The sequence below is a fragment of the Dermacentor variabilis genome, chromosome 2 (genome assembly GCF_050947875.1).
Source record: "Dermacentor variabilis isolate Ectoservices chromosome 2, ASM5094787v1, whole genome shotgun sequence".
NCBI lineage: Eukaryota > Metazoa > Arthropoda > Arachnida > Ixodida > Ixodidae > Dermacentor > Dermacentor variabilis.
This window is the reverse complement of record NC_134569.1, coordinates 83,530,472-83,550,812: the sequence shown is the minus strand read 5'-3', so window position 1 is coordinate 83,550,812 and position 20,341 is coordinate 83,530,472. Positions and strand designations below refer to the sequence as shown.

The following is a 20,341-nucleotide window of genomic DNA, read 5'->3' as shown; positions in this document are numbered from 1 at the left end:
GAACGAACGAACGAACGAACGAACGAACGAACGAACGAACGAACGAACGAACGAACGAACGAACGAACGAACGAACGAACGAACGAACGAACGAACGAACGAACGAACGAACGAACGAACGAACGAACGAACGAACGAACGAACGAACGAACGAACGAACGAACGAACGAACGAACGAACGAACGAACGAACGAACGAACGAACGAACGAACGAACGAACGAACGAACGAACGAACGAACGAACGAACGAACGAACGAACGAACGAACGAACGAACGAACGAACGAACGAACGAACGAACGAACGAACGAACGAACGAACGAACGAACGAACGAACGAACGAACGAACGAACGAACGAACGAACGAACGAACGAACGAACGAACGAACGAACGAACGAACGAACGAACGAACGAACGAACGAACGAACGAACGAACGAACGAACGAACGAACGAACGAACGAACGAACGAACGAACGAACGAACGAACGAACGAACGAACGAACGAACGAACGAACGAACGAACGAACGAACGAACGAACGAACGAACGAACGAACGAACGAACGAACGAACGAACGAACGAACGAACGAACGAACGAACGAACGAACGAACGAACGAACGAACGAACGAACGAACGAACGAACGAACGAACGAACGAACGAACGAACGAACGAACGAACGAACGAACGAACGAACGAACGAACGAACGAACGAACGAACGAACGAACGAACGAACGAACGAACGAACGAACGAACGAACGAACGAACGAACGAACGAACGAACGAACGAACGAACGAACGAACGAACGAACGAACGAACGAACGAACGAACGAACGAACGAACGAACGAACGAACGAACGAACGAACGAACGAACGAACGAACGAACGAATGAATGAATGAATGAATGAATGAATGAATGAATGAATGAATGAATGAGACTGTTCACCGCTGTGCATACGGCCTTGAGCAAGCTGACGAGGTGGCCGAGTGGTTAAGGCGTTGGACTGCTAATCCAATGGGCTCTGCCCGCGTGGGTTCGAATCCCATCCTCGTCGCTGTGGTTTTGCTTTTTTATTTCTTGTACAAAGAAGCGCCAAGGAATAGATGACGAGGAAGGAGCACGATCGATTTTGAGAGCGGCAAAATGTCTGGCGTAGCTTTCGCGAGCACAATGTGTACCAACTATAAGCAAGCTCAACTTATTCGAATGCGCATTTTTATTTCTTGTGCAAGTAATGCCCGCTTCTTCGAGTAATACTTTTGAAAGGTTAGAATTGTTTTATCGGCTACAGGCGATATTAATAAATTTTGCATAATCTAAAAGACCAAACAATACAAAAAAACAAAAAGAACGCCCGGTATGTCAAGTTCACGGACACTGTCATGTCGATGATGTTGGACTGCTAACATTAAGTTTTAGCTCCGCCCTTGCTCAATGCACGTTAAAGGCACAAACATGCTAAATAGGCCACTAGTGGACTTAATTTAATCTGTCGCACTTGAAAAAAAAAAGAAAGTCCCCCCTTATTAGTCCCCCCTTGGAATCAAGGGGGGACTAAGTGCTTATAAGTAACGATTGTCGGCTGCTAGAGGGTGCTCGTTGGCGTGCTCGAAATGTACTCGTGAGCTGTGTGCTCGTTTTGCTCCGCTTGGAAGCTAGACTGTGTAAATGTATCTCTCTTGTTTAAGATGTAAATAATGTAAATACTGCAAATAAATCCTGCTCGCCTAAGTCCCGACGAGGAGTCAAGTTCATCCCTACGACTACGACCGCCAAATCTAATACCGTCATCTGTTCTCAGGGTTTGTTCTTGTATGCATTGTCAGGCTCTATAGAAGGCCATTACAGGAGTGAAAACGCACGGCTGGTAGGGATAACTTCTCGTTCATTATTTGATGGTAGCTAACAAAGGGTCGCACTGGTCACGTGACACCTATTAAGGAGTCCAGGGAAAACACAGGGAGTGCGGGAGATGGAAATTCAAGACGATGAGCAAAACGTGAACAAGGTGAATGCCTTGAAGAAGACAAGTCCACTTGTCGAAAAGTTGGCTCCTGCATTCACCTTGTTCACGTTCTGCTCATCGTCTATCAAGGAGTGTATGTTATAAACACAGCACAAGACAATCGTTGCTACCACTGCAACGCGTAAAAGAATAATTCGTACTGCCAGCTACTTTTCTAAATGCTGTTCCTAATGGCAAAAAAAAAACAAAAGAAAAAGAAGGCGCACACCATTTGCGACGAGGATGGGATTCGAACCCACGCGGGCAGAGCCCATTGGATTAGCAGTCCAACGCCTTAACCACTCGGCCACCTCGTCCGAACGACAACCAAACTTCGCGAAGCGCTCCGCAACCGGGAAATCAGCCCCACCGGAACGGTATCCGATAAGGTTGCGGAGAGCGGTAAATGGCAGCTCGCCAACCTCTCGGAAACAGCAGCAGCAGCAGCAGCAGCAGCAGCAGCAGCAGCAGGCGTGTTGTGCCCTACCGACACGTTACCGTAGACTTCGACGCAAGTCGCCGCTGAGTTATTACGACATTCTCCTTGTTTTCTCATGGTAGCTGCACCTCGTTTATATGTAGTATCACCGCATTTAATTTCTTTCTTCCGTTCGACAAAAGGTTCAACAAAAAATTGGAGGACGCTTAAGCTTCGCCTTCAAGAGTGGAACGCGACAGCGTTGCCGTCGACCCGCCAAGGGGTGTAAGACAATGCGCTCAGACAGTGATCACTTACGAGGCGCCCCGCATCGGACTCTGCGCCCACCTATCACGCGGTGAGCGTCGAGCAACGCAGCGTTCGGCGCGGCAACGAAACGCGCGCCTGAACAAACGGAACGAAGCAAAGAACTCGGTGTCTCGGAGGGGGAAACGATCTACGCCAGCCAAACGTCGTGATCGGCACGGGCAGAGAGATAGATAGATAGTAATCTAAAGAAAGGAACGGCGCTTGATTCTGCAACCCGTGTGGGAGCACGGCGAAGCGTCGTCAGGGGAGAGGGAGTCGGGGACGCGAGGCGCCTGGCACCGGTCCGCGCACAGCTCCAATGCGCGCGCGGCGCGCCACCTGTCGGGGCAGCGCCGTACATTGAGAGGAGGGGGTCTATTGTTTGCCGCAAGATGGCTCTGCGTGTGTGGTAAGCGCAGAAGAAATGTAGCGGAAACGTACTTCGCTATTCGTGTAAATGCGACTTCTGTAAGTTACATGCTCATAATTACCGATATACACCGCAGTATAACTTTCTACGGCTCGTTTCTAAGGCAACACCGCATTCACTAGATGCGCTTTTGTACCGCTTTCAAGCATCGAACTCGTGGCTGAGTGGTAGCGTCTCCGTCTCACACTCCGGAGACCCTTGTTCGATTCCCACCCAGCCCATCTTGGAAGTTGCTTTTTATTTATGAAGTGCCTGCCATGATTTATCGCTCACGGCCAACGCCGCGGACGCCGACACCCGACACCGACGCCGACGACACCGGCTTTTCTGCGACACGAGCTCCTTAACGCTATCGCGTTGAAAGCAAAGACTACTCTCCCATGCCACCTACGCGCCGGTTCAATCGGCACACTGTCACTGTCTTACAAGTGACAGCAAGCGCGGTGGAGGAAGCTGATTCATCCCGTGGAAGTGCGCCATTCTAGACATGCAACGTGTGAGCCCCGGCCCAATTTACACCACTGTCTGTTGGATTGCCGCAGCCTCGAAAGACAAGAAAAAAGCGCACAGAAGGCCCACCGTCCACTGTCTGGATGACTGGGTTTGGCCGGACGCTTAGGCGTTGTCATTGTGGCACTTTGCGTGCGAAGACAACCTCAAGGGCGGTACTATACTTATCTTTAGCTTTCTAAATTTGTTTTTTCTTGTTACTGTTATTATTGTTTTTACCTAACCTGCCCTTATTCCCCCTCCCTCTCCTTAGGCCAAGAGAGCCATGCTGTGTAACAAAGCTTTACTTACTCACTACCACGCGGTTCGCAAGAAAGGGATGCGCCTCCTCGCCACTTTGTGCGCATTTCAGTGTTACTTCCAAGCCGCATCTCCTTATCCTATAGTATACACCTAAGGATAGATATTGTACAACGCTTTGAACCGAAGATGTCTTTTTCCCACAAATGTCTTTTTTACATACTGAAGTACCGCAGCATGAAGAGGCGGTGTGTACCGCCCTCTTCGACAGCACTGGCGTCTGAAGTTAGCGTTGACGCCAAAGTGTGTTGCCGTGCTACGCTGCATTCTAAAAAAAGTTCACGCCCTTTGGGGCTTATCTTGTCCCCAAACAATAATCATCATCTGCCTTGCTTGCGTGACCTCTTTTGAAAACTCGGCGCTCGCTACTTTAACTAGGAAGATACAGCGCCAACTTAGACGATCAGGAGCGGGAGAACGACCCAGGACAAGGGCCATTCCCGCGACAAGTGTCGTTCTCCCGCTCGTGGTCGTCTTAGTTGGCGCTGCTCCTTCCAAGCTAAAGTATGCGCCATCTAGCCCAAATCAATGTTGCTCGCTACTTTCCTGTCGCGAATGCTCTGTCAAGCTGTTAACGCGCAAGCCGTTCGTGACTAGGAAGTACCGGGCTCGCTGCGTTAAAGAAGGGAAATGCGGGCAAGACAGATGACAATTATTGTTTGGCGACAAAATACAACCCAAAGGGTGTAAACCTTTTCTTTATAGTGTGGCGCCTGGACAGGGAAAACCATTGCGCTCTTGCACCTATCAAGGTCCGCCTTTCGCGGCATTAGCAACCCGCCATTTCCGCTTTGCAACTGTAAACTTCTCCCTCAAGTGTTTTACTTTAAAATTTTCGTTAATGATGTGCTTGCCAGTGTCTTCACAGATCCACATCGCGTCATTTTGCTAAAATCAAGTCTTCAATGCGTGAACAAACTATGTCTAGCCAATGTTTTTTTCTTATAAAGCGAAGCTTTCTTTGACAATCCCTAAAGCAACCATCACTCAACCTAATCAATCCCTAACCATCACAACCTGACCATCCCTAAAGCAAGCATCAATTAGCCACTTCACTAAAGGTTTGCTTCACATTTATTCCAATTAGTGCGTTTCCTTCTTTTTTTTTTTCGACGTGGCCCTCTCCTAGCTTTGTTTTTCGTCATCACTACGTACTTCCAGAGTAAAACTTGAAACGGCGCGAAGGAGACGAGGACAGGACTCAAAACAAACACAACAGGCGCGTCCTGTTGTGTTTGTTTTGATTCCTGTCTTTGTATTCTTCGCGCTGCTTCAAGTTTTACTCTATATGAGCCAGCTCGCCCTAATCAAGTTGTTGCTACTACGTACATCCATTTCAGCATCTTCATTTCCGGCACTTGGATTATTCGAGAATCGAAACTATTCACAAAGTTTCGTTTCCGTGTATAATTTCTGGTAGTACGAAATGGTGTCGCACGCTCAACCGTTAGGGTTCGCTCATAGATGCGCAAAACCCTGAAACATCACAGCAGGCTTACAATTATTCCTAGATTATTCTGGCAGCCTTTCTTAGCTGATTTTCTTTCTAAGAGAAATGCGATAACTCATCTGTCCGTACGGCCCACAACATCAATATTCGGACACGAATATTTTGTCTTTCGTTTGCGGAACAGCAGCAAGACTACAGCTTTGGTAAATGGATGCCTTCGTCAATTATACAGACAAAATAGTCGATCCTAACGATTTCCATGTTTTGTGCCTCTTAAGACAGTAACACACCCCATGAGGTCACGGTGGTGTCACTGTAGTGACACGGTCACGGCGGTCACGGTGGTGACAGTAACGTTTTCAGTGGATGTACACAAGTAGTTATTCAATATACAGCGACGTACAAGTTAAAGTAACAGTGACATTGATAAAATTGCAATGCTATATACACAAATTCTCATTGCACAGGCGGTTTATGCGTTTGTGGACACAAGTTTCGCGAACAAGAGAGTGAGCAACGAGATAATTAACAAAAATGCCTCAACTTGTTTAAAGTTTGTGACTGCAGTATTTCTTTATGTTATAAGCTTCTAGGCAGTCACATTCGAAGCCAACGTCATTTTGTTTGACACTTCTAAAGCATTTGTGCTCCGAGATTTATCATAATGTTTAACGCCCAGTAGACCCACTTCACATTCAGAAACGGCAATGTGACACAAAGACGGAACACCATATGACGAAACTGATTGCGGGGGAAGGAGGAAGCCATTCTTATTGTTGCTAGCCGAGTGGAGCGCAGCTTTTATCAGCTTCGCCCGGCTTCTAGAGTGGCGTGCTATGCGGAATAAGTTACGTAACATCCGCCTGCGAACGCGAAAGCAGGGTATTGTGCATCAAGTTCGATGGGTGAATATTTCACAATCACGCTGCTCTAGAATAAAAAAAAAAATAACAAGTGATTGAGGACCTTAACAGAGAGAGTGTATGAGTAGGGTTGAAGATTCATACGCACAAGACAAAGATAATGATGAATAGCCAGGCAAGGGAACAAGTGTTCAGGATCGCCACTCAGCCTCCAGAGTCTGTGAACGAGTACGTTTATCTCTAGATCAACTACTCACAGGGAACCCTGATCATGAGAAGGAAATTCGCAGAAGAATAAAAGTGGTTTGGAGCGCATACGGCAGACACTGTCAGCTCCTGACTGGAAGCTTCCCATTATCATTGAAAAGGAAGGTGTACAATCAGTGCATTTTACCGGTGCTGACATATGGGGCAGACACTTGGAGACTGCAAAAGAGGCTTGAGAACAAGTTAAGGACCGCGCAAAGAGCGATATAACGAAGAATTCTAGACATAACGTTAAGAGACAGAAAGAGATCGGTTTGGATCAGAGAGAAAGCGGGTGTAGACGATATTCTAATTGACATTAAGAGAAAAAGGTGGAGCTGGGCAGGTCATGTAATGCCTAGGTTACATAACGAGTGGACAATTAGGGTCACAGAATGGGTACCAAGAGAAGGGAAGCAGTCGAGGACGGTAGAAGACTAGGTGGGGCGACGAAATTAGGAAATTCGCGGGTGCTAGTTGGAATAGGCTGGCGCAGGACAGGGGTAATTGGAGAGCGCAGGGAGAGGCCTTCGTTCTGCAGTGGACATAAAATAAGAAGAAGAAGAAGAAGAAGAAGAAGGAGGCTTGAAGTACAATTATAAGGAATACCATACCATACAATTACTGTGAAGTTTCAAGTATGAACATTGGTCTCGAAATTTAAAAATGTAATTAAGAAGCTTTTGTTAATTATGTATTTACTCACTTTTGTTTGCAATACTTGTGTCCACCCAAACACATAAACCGCCTGTGCAAGCAACATTTGGATAGCTAAGATGTCTTTACTAAAATTTCTTATGCGTTAACTTTGAAGACGTTGTACCCATGAAGCTAAATGTCTCTGGAAACGGACTGAGTGCGCACATTCGTGTCAACATGAACGAAGATGGATTTCATTCGAAGCTAAACCCGGGTTTCTCTGCCATGGATTGTCGTTCCCATTATTTGACTGAGACGGCCGCATATAGGTCACTGTGAGAGGTATAGCCCCTGCACAAGCACGCAGTCAAACGGAGGCTGTACATCTCCTTCTAACCCGGTGAGTGCGCGCGTTAGGTTAGCCTTATCACCGTCGCACCTGTGCAGCGTGCTTCTGCGGTACGTTACGGCGCCTTCGGGATCCGTTAACGGAATGGGGCGGCGGCTGCTGCAGACAGTCATGCTTTCGTAACAAACGCGAGCGCCCGCGTCGGCTCGTTAGCGCGCACGTGGGTGCCGTTTTGTTGCGCCCAGAGGCTGCTCGAACGGCGGCGCTGCTTGACGCCTTATGTATTGCTTTTCCAATCGACCTGGCGGCGGCATATATAACCGAGAGACGCGAACCACGCGCGGTTGCGCAAGAAAGCCGCGCGCAGAGCGGAACTGCTCCCCCGCCGACATATAACACTCGCGCTCGGAGCCGTCTCTCAGCGAGCCGACCAGTCATCGTGCGGCTTTATTGAAACATCGACTGGTCGAGATGTTCTGGCCGGCTGATTACGCAATTATTTCGCAGGTATAAAGACAAACTTTACGACGAGTTTTATCGAGGCGGCGTAATCCGTACGCCTTTCTGTGGGTGCGTTATACGACACGTCCCACTCTGAACTATTGGGCGCGGCTTTGGCAGCGCTTTATAGAAGGCGCTCAAGCGTCTTCACAGCAATACGTAGCGGGCGTTATGACAAATCCCAGGAAGTTGTTTGTGAAAATGTCGATAGCGCGAAGGAAGCCATCTCCACATATATCCTCGAACCTCTGTTGCTATGTAGAAATGCAGAGATCCGAGCCTTCAAGGTTTGCCTCTAAGGACAGCGAAGCACAAGAAATGGTAATTTCGCAAACTTAGCCAGCAATTTGAATATGCCAATGTAAAAACGTAATTGTCATTTAACCCTATATCTTGCGCATTAGCACGTGAAGCGTTGATAGCGCCAACTATATATATATATATATTCAACTATATACAACTATATATATATATTCAATATATACAACTTCGTTTCACCGGAAGAGGTCTTAAAGAGGGGTGGTCGGAGCTGACCGACGAAGCATGGTCCATTGGAGATTTCGCGCGACATTCCACGTGTAGGAGTGAGTGTTGTCCAGCAAATACCATTGAGCTTAGCGGCAGCGCACGCACTGAGTCCAGAATTTTTGTCATTAGCGACACAAAAATAGAAGAAAGAAATTGGAGGCGGCTACTCCTTTACACATAATATACTAGCAGTAATAAGAAACGCGTCGTAACACAAAACGAAACGTAAGATTCAGGAAATATAGAGCGGAGTTAGCTAACGAGGGTAATTGAAGTCTGCATAAGGTCCTAAACGCAGTGGAATCGACTACACACAGACCAAAGACGCGGACAGTTGTGCTGGCGAAAAAGCGTCGCATTTCCGAATTGGTAACCTTCGACAACGCCAAATGGGGCGTTGACCCGGTGTTAACGGAGCGAACACGAAAAACACGGCCCATCTCCACTCTATGTATACACAAAACCACGACTATATCAGGAAAGCCAACCACTTCCGCAAGAGAGCGCATTTTGCTGCGCGTATATTGACCTGTGCGCGCTATAGAGCAGATTCACCTGCGTATATACGCTTGTTTGCGGAAGTAAGATTTCTCCATCTAATATTTCTTGGTTTGCTCAGACATGTTTTTGTACTCGGTACATTTATGGTATAAATTTATGGTAGAAAAACTGGAATGACGCAGGAAGAAAAGCACAATAGAGGGGAAGAAGAACGACTAAAGAAAGAAGAAAGGATAAGAAGTATAACTAAACCAGGGGAAAGAGTATTTGTATATACGTAAGCGCCAAACCAGCAGCCGTGCGAGGTGCATGTGCTGGAGTGACGAGGAGGGAAAAAGGGGAGGCGAGTCCATCCTATTTCCTCCCTGCGACAATCGATGCAGTTATCGCAGACGGGACGCGAAATTGAGTTGCTATAAATGGCCACCGCGCCACGCGCATGAAGGCAGACCGATAACGTCTCTTCTCGTGGTGCCTCTTTCCATCTCCTGCAGTGCATCCTCCTTCGCTGCATCGTACATTCATACATCTAACCAGCAAGGGGGAATGATTTTTCTTTTTTTTTTTTGCTCTAGGTGGGTCACTCATGGCGTCACCTACACCTAGTATACCTTTTGTCGTCTCCAAATTGCTTTGTAACCACTCGTTTGTTTGTTTTCTTGTTTGCTTGCTTGCTTGTTTGTTTGTTTGTTTCAGCACTGGTTTTGTTACTGTTGTGTAATTTAATTATTTCACTGACACTCGCCTTATCCGTTTATTTGTGCGTGACTTACAGCGCGGGCAAGAGCGCCACAGAAACGTGGTCTACCGACACACGTTGCTCCGCAAATGGAGGCACGTTAAGAATTTAGGGAACGTGTGCTCTTCATACTTTATACCGCACCTGCTTACTTTCACCCATACGTCGTTGGTTCATGCGTAAGACAGAGCAACCATTTTTTGCTTGATATATGTCTCTGTTAATCGGTTCTTATTGGTTCTTATTGCCACAAGATAGACACCACGCACACACACACGCTCACGTACACACATATACACTTAAAGGCTGAATGAAGGTAAACAGTACGAGGGCTGAGGTATATGAAAAAAGAAAGTGTCACGGCTGCAAAAAAACAGCGCCAAATGCACAACTTAAGAGAACTGTAATGCGCTGCAAACGCAAGGCGACCCAAATCTTTGCTGTTCAGAAGCTCGCGCGCGTGCTGCTACCGCGATACAAAACTACTGAGTGGTTCAGGCCAGTCTCGTGAGCGTTGGAGCAAGTGCAAACATGACGTTCGTTACCTCTTCGCCTTTGGTCTCAAAGTATTCCAGAGCTTGGCTAAAATGCTTTCGCCGCTAAGTACTGTGCGGCGGGGTTTCTACAGGGGAATAGAAATAGGAATGGAATGCCGGCTCAGGAATGGCGAGTCGTCTTCAGCATTTTCATTTACTCATCTTTCGTGCTTTTTGTTTCTTTTTTTCGGAGCAATGCGCCAGAAGTAAGTTGAAGGCCTTTTATCCGGATTTGACGCTGGTGTGCACCGACTTAGAACTGAAAGCTTTCTCTGCCACCGGTGCTGTTTCTCCATCTCTATTTTGCAGGCGTACACTTAACGCCAGTGCTATGCTTTTCAGCAGAGAGAAACAAAATTTCGACGCATTAAGAATCAGCTTACTCTACGGCTAGACAGGCCGGACCATCCACCCCCTGTCGGATCAGAGAATACTCGAACACAGGACCTGACCGTCCACAGTATGAAAGGCTTTAAGCGCGTTGTGTTTACTTCTTGAGGACACGCGGACTGGGCGGCATACATTAAAAGAAAGTTGTCGCGTGCTAACAGTGCGTTATGTGCACAGATTTGCTCTTTTTTAGTGCTTTATTTCTCTCTTTTTTCTCCGGCTAACGGCTTTAACTCCTTTTCCTCCTTTCCACAGTAAAGAGTATACCCTGCCCGTATTGAACTGGCTAACCTCCCTGTCCATCCCTCCTTATTTTTTTTCTCGCCTACCGTAGCACCTGCCTTTCGCCAGATACAAGACGCACAGGAACACCGGTTTGCACTTATATTATAATGCTGGAAAGTGCCGAAAAATTTGGCATTTTTGCCCGCAGGGAAGAAGCATTGACACTGATTGTAAGGTTTCGCGTTGCAATCAAATTCCATGGACGGTGCTATAACAGCTGCTGGGCAGAAGGAGCAGCAGCCGCCGCGGTGGCTTAGCAGCTATGTGGTGTTGCGCTGTTAAGCACGAGCTCGCGGGATCGAACTCCGGCCGCGGCGGCCGCATTTCGATGGGGGCGAAATGCAAGAACACCTGTGTCCTGTGCATTGGGGGCACGTTAAAGACGGCCAAATATATCCGGAGTCCTTCACTACAACGTGCCTCATAATCAAATCGCAGTTTTAGCACCTAAAACACCATAATTCAATTCAGTTTAGAAGGAACAGCGCCCGGCAGCTAGCAGGCGTCTCACAACGCTGGCGGAATGAGGAGCGTCGCCAGTGGCGCTGCAAACGCCGCACCGGGATGGCAGATGAGACCGACCTAAACAGCCTCGGCGTATAGTCAACGTCAAGAGAAATAGCAGATAAACTTAGCTTAACATTTATCGATCGTTCCGCTCAGAGCTGTGCATACACACAGCAGCTCAGCAGCAACCCTAGTGTCAATTTATATGACCCTCCAAGTCAGCAGTGGAAGGCAGAACGCTGGCCAGGCTCCACCACCGAGGCGATAGAGCGGAGCATCCATCTCGCTTCGTCGTTGCTTTTTTTTTTTCAGTCAAACTATAAAGCCTCTGCAGTCAAACTTATTCCACGTCACTGGAGACCCACTAATTCATCGCGCGCGAACGGCGCATGCACCGTCGATAGCGTGATAGCATGACGACGGCGCGACCGCGCCTCAGGCCTCCATGTAGTTCCTATCGAAGAAAGAGTCGCAGTTTCTCCCTAATGCGAAGCATCGATTGCGATAGCAAATTAACAAACAGACCTACGAAGCAAGGATAGTACTCTTATCGGCCGTATCAACTTGCAAACATTCGCTTGGTAACTAAATTAACGAGTACGGCGTCAGCGCGAACAGCAAACATATGAACACATCACACTCGATGACCGCGGACACTCGCTCTCAAAACGCTGGCGGGAAGAATCGCGGCAGCAGCAGCGAGCGAAGTGACCTTCGTGTTGTCTATAGCTTCAACGCAAACTGAACGCCGAGAACACACATCACGCACAAAGCTTCGAGCAGCCGACGCACCTAGACTCTGGCCCCATCGCAGATCGCTCTAAAGATACAGCCGCGCGACCGCGCGCCGCCGCCACATGTACAGTTGCAGCCGGAGTAGAACGCCGCCCCCTCCCGCTCCTTCCGGTGCCTCACAACCTTGGGTGCAACGCGCGCGAAGGAAGACGGCGCGCTTCCTCCACGCTTTCCTCCGTTTCGCGCGGGCGAGATTCAAAGCGGCTCCCCTCGCACGCTTTCACTCACACATACAGCATAGGGCGCGCGGCGACAGTGTTAACGCCCTTGGACTATAAACGGAACATCACGCCGAAGGCGACGGCAGAAATGCGCCTGGAGTGCTCATATAATTGCTATCGCAATAATAACAAAATAAGCCCTACGAAATAGGCAATTTAGAGCTATTGCTGTCTTTTTCCTGTTGGCACAAAGTCGGCAGATTTCCCTTCCCTGATTCCTCACGAAGAAAAAAAAATACGTACAGCAGATAACAACATAACAACGGTCCTGTAAATATGAACCACAGGGAGAAAAGGAAATTCAAGAAAGAAAGCATGCACTTTCACAGTATAATGTTACATTATATAGTGGCTCCCCGAGAAACATGGAAACGTGAGATGTCAGCCTTAAATAGATAACTCAGAAAAAGTGGTGCAGAATGTAAGGAGCTTCTCACAATGTTTCGAGTGTTGCATGAGGAAAAGACCACACGCTGTTAAAATCGAGAACGTGTTGAGGACGACCCCGTGACAGAGTAATCACAATAGAGAAATAAATGCCATTTCTTTAATATTGCACACACGATAGGGACATATGGGTCACGCCGGCTAGAAGTTCATACGCGTACGCACAGCCGAGGCTATTCTGAAGATGGCCGTCTCACTCTGCTGAATGCTTCAAAAACACGGTAGAGGTATTATTAATGAAGCGCCATCATACTTGAGCGCTGAGGCTGCATGTTCGCGCCTTTGGAAGACAACGGTGATTATTCTGGGCGTTTTGCACCAGCCTGAAAGGGCCGGTTGAAAGACGTGTTTTCTTTGTCCGTACACCAACAAGGTATATAGCTAACCTGGGAGTTTATATGTATAATGTGCCTGTGTGTTCTACTATATATATATATATATATATATATATATATATATATATATATATATATATATATATATATATATATATATATATATATATATATATATATATATATATATGCGTTCTGTGCGGGGCTGGTGCAGTAATACTTCAGTCAGACGTGCAATTTTAGTGACCCTCCAAGGAAGTGCACTTCGCCGTTAGTGTTATTCTCAGACGGAATGGTTTAGTGACACTTGCTGTGAAGTGAACTTACTGGCGAGCGCGGTCGAAGAACTAACTATTCAGCGCAGCGAAGTGAGTCCGTCTAAGTGTAGCCTGTATGGCAGTGCTTCAAGAAAAAATAAGAAAATACTCAATACAGAGTGGGCCCTAATTCTAAGACCAGTTTTGTTTGATTTAAAGGGTTATAAATATTCTGGGGACATCAGTGGAGCTAAAACGACCTTGAAGCATTAATTTTCAGCATGCATCCGATTATTGCTCGCCATTTTTACTGTCCAGGTTTTGAATACACTCCTTGCTTGTATTGGCTCAAAACGATTGCACCTGTTAAAGAGATTATAGTATTTGTTTTTTATAGTAAATCATCTTGTAAAACAAAGCATTTCTTTTCAGAATAAAGCACTGACTGCTACTAAATCTAAGAAGGTTGCAGCAGATCCAACGAGCTGGAATCTATGTACGGCGAAGCTTTGTGGGAGTGCATAAAGAGACGAAACATTATGCCGAGCCTTTTGTTTAGCGGAATTTCCGACTGCTAGCGAGTACGACGGACACCTTGAATGCATCGTAGTTTCAGAGGCAGCATGCGCGTACGCACCCAGCGCAATTCGAATCCAGTCTATCCATTCTATTCACGGCGCTCGTGCTCCGCTGTGATTGGTCGGCCAATTCGGCAAGGGAACGACCAGGCCGCAGCCTAGGCCACGAAACTCGGCGAGGTTCCCAAAGAAGAAAGCTTAACTTTTAAAATAACATGAATCATATGAGACTCTATGGCTTCATAGATCGTCACTGTCATCAATCCCGAATTTTACTTCGTTTCGAAGTCTAGCGCGACCCTCACGAAGACACTCCAAGTGTACTCGCTCGAAGTGTCACTAAATTAGCTCGTCTGACTGGGTATAAGCCTCGATGAACGGGTATCAGACAAAGTATCGAAAAGCCAGCGTCCTACTAGCTTTGTTTCAAGTCTTCATCTTCCGGTGAACTTGTCTTGTTTAGCTTTGCCTCTCTTGCTTTCGGTATGTCGTTTCCTACAGCGACACGAAACTAAGTAAATTTGTAGACAACAAACACAGACCGCAGGATAGCGGAGAGCACAACACAAGCGCTTTCCAGCACGCCACAAAAGGATATTTGTATAGGGCATTGTATCGTTGTCGACGCGGTCGCAGGATTGTTTTCCGGTTGGCACCGATATACTCTGATGGAGGCGGAGTGTAAATGGACTCGTGTAGTTAAATTCCATTACAACCCAAGCGGACAGAATTAATTCAGATTCTCCCATCACGACGTCTCTTGCATAGCCAAATGTATCTTCGTATCCTTGCACAGAACAAACACGTTCATGGCGTGGGTTCACCTTAGCAACCAAGGCTTGCCCCTCCTTGGCTGGAATGGCCGACGGCCCTAATTTCAGCGTTCGTATTTGCATGCGCAAGAACGGCACCGCATCTCCTGAATGGATGCCGCTCCTTTGATGATAAAAGGGTACACAAATTCCGCACCCCTCCCTGGGCCCGCTAGATGGGAGACCTTTCACTGAGAGCGAGATCTTGGGACCAGTGCTTCGCAAATCGCACGTGCAGAGAGCGGTACGAGCGCTGCGGCGGTTCGTGAAGTCAGCCGGAGTGACTGTAAGGCAACCTTGAATATTCTACTTCGCGTACCTACAGCTCGTATGTGCTTGGATAAGCACCCATCTTCTCATGTTCTTCTTCCGTCTGTTCCACCATTGTAGGATTGTCAGCCGGACTCAGGCCCGGTTATCTTTCCCGGCTTTTCCATTTAGCCGCCCCTCTGTCCTTTCACCGCCCACCGCGACTTTGGGAGGGATTTAGAGGCACATAAATTTTAATGTTAAATTACTTGCCTGGCACCTTAAATTTGGGTACCCCATCTCTCTCTTTATTTCAATTTTATTCGGTTCCCTTTAGTTCAGACTACAGCTACGAGAAGCGGTGATTCCTCTTTCCAAAACAATAAAGTTCGCCAAGAAAAGGCTTCCCTCATATATCAGGGTGTTGAATCTTTTAAAATGACTAGCGCTGAAATACGCGGTGAGCTAAGCAAGGCCACAATTCCGCACCTCTACTGGAACAATAAACAGAGGGCTCGTTTATTCCAAAGTACTTTCAAAAATCGCATATACAAATGAAAGAACCTAGGGAATATGGTCGTCGGTTTTTGCACGAGAATATGCTTAAAAGATTTTTGTCATGTACCTTTACAACGCGTACATCCGACAGAATCGAAAAAGACAGAGCGCTCAGGAAAGCAGGACTCGATCGGGTGGAAAGAAAAAAACAAACAAAGAGTTTGCTTTACAGAAGCTAGCGGTTCACTGTCGCCAAGCTAGAGGATCACTATCAATCTATGTGATTTCCTTATGTGACCCTGAAATATGTATTCGGAAGGGCAGTATACTACGTCCTCTAATAACTTAATCTGCACCCTCCACGATAGCTTAGTGGCTATGGTGTTGGGATGCTAAGCACAAGGTCACGGGATCGAATCCCGGAAAAGGCGATCACATTTCGATTCGGGCTAAATGCCAAAACACCCGCGCATTTAGATTTAAGCGCAGGTTAAAGGACCCCAAGTGGTCCAAATTTCTGGAGTCCCCCACTACAACGTCCCTCGTAATCAGATCGTGGTTCTGGCACGTAAAACTCCATACATTTTAAGTCAATTTCCGCGTGTGGCTTAATGAAATGTCCTCTGATTACTTTCTGCCGCACAATGAGCACTTTTATTCTTGCGATGCCGAGGAAGTACAATATTTGTTTCGCACTATTATTTCGCGATTTTGTCTACGCTCCTGTAAGTTTTCATTTTCATTTCTTGATTCCCTTGCCTCGTGTCTTGGGCTTCGCCACCTTACACGCACTGGTGGTAACTTTCACGCCGAGAACATTGCGATCCGATCGGCACTCCTCAAAAAGCCACCCGCCGCATTTAATTTTAACAGCGGTACCTCTAAGAGCATTTCCATCCATATTTCGTGACGTCTGTCTCGTGCATCATTATCACGTTTATCATCATCACGTTTCTTTGGCGAAAGAAGCAGGAATTAAAGCTACCTATATCTATCTATCAAGGATTCGATTCTGTGTCTACGACGATGCGAGCTATCGCTTTCATCATTCTTGTGTCGTCGTAATCATCGCCAATGCTATTGTTGTTGCCATCGTCGTCGTGCCATCATCGCTAGTGTCACCATCGTATTCGTCGTTGCCTTCGCTGGGTCCCCTACTTATTCTTAAAAATTAACTAAACTCTGAATTTTTACGTGCCAGAACCGCAATCTCATTATGACATTCACCGTAGTGAGGATCTCCGGATTAATTTTGACCCCCTGGCGTTCTCTAACGCGTGCACTAAAATATAAGTGCACGAGCGTTTTTGCATTCCAACCCCATAAGAATACGGCCGTCGCGGCGTGCATTGAACTAATGACCTCGAAGCGCTGCATCACAGCGCCATAACCACTAAGCTACCACGGCAGGGAGCGACTTGTTCTCGGTAGCACTTAAAACTTTGTTTTAACCAGAGCATTTGACATGGTCCGCTTTGCTATGTTGCCTTTGGCGTTGCACTTCCAGTGCTTAAAACTTGAGAATTCCCAACCTCTAAGAGTCATCCCATGCGTACGTAACATTTCCAGACCGTGCGAAACCTCTAAGCTGCAAAAAAAAAAAAAAAAACACTATCTGACTTTAGTTGGGATGTGTCATTTTATCATGCACGTTTCTCTCTTGTTACTGTTTGTGTGAGAGTCTGCAGCGTTTGGGACACCTGTAATGGGTCAACTTATAGAGTGTCATTTTATAATGTCTTTCTTTTTCTACTTTTGTGGTATATTGTAGTGTGCTGCATTTCAATGCCACCCATGTGGAGATGAGTAGCTGGCACCGTATGTTTGTCCCAATATCTCCTTATTTATAAATTTCTATAAACACACACACACAAACACAAACACAGACACGCACGCGCGGAAACGCATTCATGGAGTTAAGTTAACCAATGACTGCGGAAATTGAAATTCTAACAAGGAAAAAAAAATTCACTTTCAGGCACACACACACACACACACACACACACAAACACACACACACACACACACACACACACACACACACACACACACACACACACACACACACACACACACACACACACACACACACACACACACACACACACACACACACACGCACACACACACACACACACACACACACACACACACACACACACACACACACACACACACACACACACACACACACACACACACACACACAGGCACACGCACAGGCACACGCACACGCACACACACACACAGAGAGAGAGAGAAAGGCAAGCAGGTTACCCGGGAGAGATTCTGGTTTGAAAAATATTGTAGAGAGTGCCAGTGCCCACTGATGCTACCTGCTTCCACGATTAAATGAACTGTTGTTAAACGTGAAAGGCCTTTGAACCACGAATAGTCGTCAGTTTTTCCTTTCTCAGCTACAAATTCTTCTTTTACTAACGACAACTTTTGTGTCATATAAGCGTGCACCAACAGACCCAGCTGTTCAGTCTTTTCCGCTAATCTGTTTACCCGATGCCGCACAATCGAACTTCTCTGCATAATTATGGAGGGTGCGCGATTATTACTGTCACATCTTTTGATCGATAATTGTGCCTCTGATTTTTTTTACATTTCTCCACATCGTTTCGTCAAACATTTCTTCAATATTTCTTATGTATTTCGACCGTGTTTCATGATGTTTTGTTTATTTTTCGGAAAATTGCGCGTCCCAGAACGAATCGGCTTGCCATCTTGTCATTGAGCAACGCCAGATACTTTCCTTCCGATGCCGCTGAATCCTTAAATATTCACGGCAAGATTGCCCACTGGGATCTCAAACGTGGCACACTGAAGGACTTAATCAGCAGTGGTCATGTGGCCACGTCTCACCTTAACCTCTTCGCTACCAATGTCCCCATTTGTGAGAACTATTTATAAATCCACCGTGTAGGGTAGCAAACTGGACTCAGTCTGGTTAACCTCCCTGCCTTTCCGTCTTCCCTTCTCTCTCTCTCTATAAATCCAATACTGCTGTACGAAAGCTAGCGGGACATTAAAATCATGCGCTTTCTTAACCTGGACCATGGTTTACTCACCTTCCAAAGGAGGACACTGTATCTCGACTCAGGCGGCCGCTAAAAAAAAAGAGAAAGAAAAAGAACATGACTGCGCGCGTTTTTGCAAATTTTACTGTTCGCGATTGTGGACACTTTTTCTAAAGCCAAGTACACTTCACCGAAAATTTCCGAGGCATTCCAATCATGCGATTTATCAACCTGCACCATGGTTTACGTTGCCCAATGTTAGTTCACGTGACCGCTAAAAAAAATAGAAAATGGCTGCGACCAGCTCACGAGGCACTTCGCAGAAGAAAAGTTCTAAGACACTGGTCCAGACGGGTTTCGGCGTTCAAGGCCTTGTGAACTGTGCGACCGTCTTTGAATGTTGTAGCGCAAAGTATCTCGTTCTTGCGTGAACTTTTCTCATTCTTTTTTTATTTCTCCTCTTATTCCCTTTAACCCTTTCCCAAGCACAGAGTAGCCAGCAACTACTTACACTGCCTAGCTCCCTCTTTTTCCTCCACTTTTGTTGCTCTCTTTGCCCACATTTGTCGACACAATTCTTTGGCTTCAAAATGCTGTTTAAGCCACCATTTTATTCTGTGAACTTCTGCAATAGTGATAAGCAAACTACAAAACATTGCTCATTTCCTTGCCTACATTGTTATCAGTAGGGAAGAGGTTAATAAAATTGCGATGAAGCGAATCCATGGAATGCCAGCCACAAAGAAGCATCAGAAGGCGTGCCTTGAAGCTGAATGTGTCGGCGGCAACAATGAGAAGAGCCGTATGGAGGGATCTCAAGGTGTTCCTCTACAAGTTCCAGAGAAGGCATAGACCTACGGAATTACAGGGCAGATGGGAAAAATGCCGGCTGCTGTTGGGTCGGGCCGCGAATTGGGTCAGAGCTTGCTGGTGCAGCCACTGGGACAGTTTTTTTTTTTTTTTTGGGGGGGGGGGGACTTTCACGTGGTGTCTGTCATAGCTGGGGTAACCACTGCTAGCCGCATACCTCTTGTTTCTGTGACAAAAGGCGCAAAGATTGACGCTCACAGGTACCTTAAAATGTATTCTAGAGCCTCACTCGCTACCCTTGTCCCTGGCCCACTTCGGTGAGTAGTCTTGGACTTTGCAGCAGGACGGCCATCTAGCAGAACAGTCGAAGAGCAAATCAACGCCACAGCAGTGGTGTCGCACCCTCACGTCCGACTTCATTCCAGCCGAAGAGTGGCCGGCAAATTACCTTGAGCCAAACCCAGTGGACTTCTCTGTGTCGGCTATTCTTGAATGGGAGGCCCACGCCCGTCAGCACACCGGAGTGGTACACTGAAAATTCCCTTTGGGATTCCTTTCGGGCTGCGATTGAAGCGTACCCAGAATGTCGTAAGGCCGTGATGAAGGTCAGGAGCGGTGACATTGAACAAAAGCGTTTTGAGTTGCATTCCTATTAAATCGGGTGCCCTACAATATAGCTTCCCGATTTTCTTTTTCTCAGCCAGAATATTTTTTTTTCTGACGCAAGGTAGCGTGCTTCGACCGTGATGAGTGTAACCAGAGATCCCGCACTAGCCGAGCACTGCCCGGAGCTTTCCTGCTTCC

At 46.9% G+C, this 20,341-nt stretch overlaps 1 protein-coding gene and 2 non-coding genes across 3 annotated transcripts in view; 1 reads left to right on the top strand and 2 right to left on the bottom strand.

Annotated features, from left to right (window-relative positions):
* Nucleotides 1–18,819, bottom strand: part of LOC142570360 (membrane metallo-endopeptidase-like 1) — a 189,654-nt gene extending 170,835 nt beyond the window's left edge. Inside the window, exon 1 of the mRNA XM_075678748.1 lies at nt 18,779–18,819. The gene's annotated coding sequence lies outside the window, so the exon portion shown is untranslated. The remainder of the gene's footprint in view (nt 1–18,778) is intronic.
* Nucleotides 976–1,057, top strand: TRNAS-GCU (transfer RNA serine (anticodon GCU)). Its single transcript has one exon. It is a non-coding gene; the product is annotated as a tRNA-Ser (tRNA).
* Nucleotides 2,244–2,325, bottom strand: TRNAS-GCU (transfer RNA serine (anticodon GCU)). The gene has a single exon. It is a non-coding gene; the product is annotated as a tRNA-Ser (tRNA).
* Nucleotides 18,820–20,341: the final 1,522 nt, after the last annotated feature.